General features: G+C 61.6%; 1 protein-coding gene across 1 annotated transcript in view; it reads left to right on the top strand.

Moving 5' to 3' along the window:
- The window catches only part of SNX11 (sorting nexin 11), a 3,096-nt gene extending 2,769 nt beyond the window's left edge, over positions 1–327 (top strand). Inside the window, exon 6 of the mRNA XM_010172869.1 lies at positions 130–327. The gene's annotated coding sequence lies outside the window, so the exon portion shown is untranslated. The remainder of the gene's footprint in view (positions 1–129) is intronic.
- The last annotated feature ends 726 nt before the right edge of the window (positions 328–1,053 follow it).

Genomic DNA, 1,053 nt, shown 5'->3' with positions numbered 1-1,053 from the left:
TGAGCTGGCTGGGAGCTGAGGGCTGTGGTGGGGCTGTGCAGGGGGGAAGCAGCGGTTGATGTGGAGACACGTGGGCACCTGCATTGTCCCCAGATCCCTTCTCTGCTCTGACCTGTTCTCTCTTCCCAGCTGTGCTGGCCTGGGGAGCCCGCAGGGTCCGAGCTGCCTGGAGACCTTCCCCTACTGGAGTGACTTTGGCATGGATGACACCCACTCAGACAGCCCCGAGGAGCCAGCTGAGCCCTCGGGCAGACGGCGTGAGCTGCAGTAACGGCTCTAACGACCTTGCCTGCCTTCCCCGGGACCTGCAGCCCTCGCTGGAAGAGGGACCACTGCTGAGCCACAGGGATGTCCAGGCTGCACTGGGAACGTGGCCTTGGCCTGGGCTCTGTGGTGTCTGGGGCTCACGTGTTCTCTCCCTGCTGACTCTTGACTGTCCTTGGATGTCCCAGGCAGTGTGTTCGTATCGCTCTGCTCTTTGGAGAAGAGATCTAGTGGTTAGTGAAACCTGTGTTTGTTGTTCCCATGGCCTTTGCTCTCTGACTGGAGCAGTAGCAGGGTTTAGTTAGGTTGCAGTGCCAGCGAGACCCCCCGTGTTCTTTGCATGTCCCTGGCCTGGAACAGCATGGGATACACTGGCTCACATCTAGCACGATGGAGGATGGCTTTCCTCGGTGGAGCAGGGCTTGGCCACAGCCCAGCACGTCTCTTTAGGCCCCCATGTTCCCCTCTGTGTTGCAGGCAGGAGCGGCTGCATTTCCCTGGCAATGGCTGTGCTGTGCAGCTCCTGGGGAGGGGGGATCTCAGCTGCCTGGAGCTGGAGCCCAGACGTGGGGTGCAGAGACCCGTATCCACACCTGGGGCCTCCTGGCACAGCTCACCCCGCAGGTTGCCTGCAGCTGGGAGGAACAAAGAGGAGCTTCCCCCTGAGAGCACGGGGTAGGGGAATGAGTTGGGAGGGAGGGAGGTAGAGGGGGGCAGTTTGTCCCTCCTGCCCTTTTGAGGGGATGCCCCTTGCAGATGGGCTTTCTCCTCACACACCGTGCACGGGGG

Source organism: Antrostomus carolinensis, unplaced genomic scaffold, assembly GCF_000700745.2.
Source record: "Antrostomus carolinensis isolate BGI_N321 unplaced genomic scaffold, ASM70074v2 scaffold38007, whole genome shotgun sequence".
Taxonomy (NCBI): Eukaryota; Metazoa; Chordata; class Aves; order Caprimulgiformes; family Caprimulgidae; genus Antrostomus; species Antrostomus carolinensis.
Note: the sequence above shows the minus strand (reverse complement) of the source record. Positions and strands in the feature narration are given on the sequence as shown.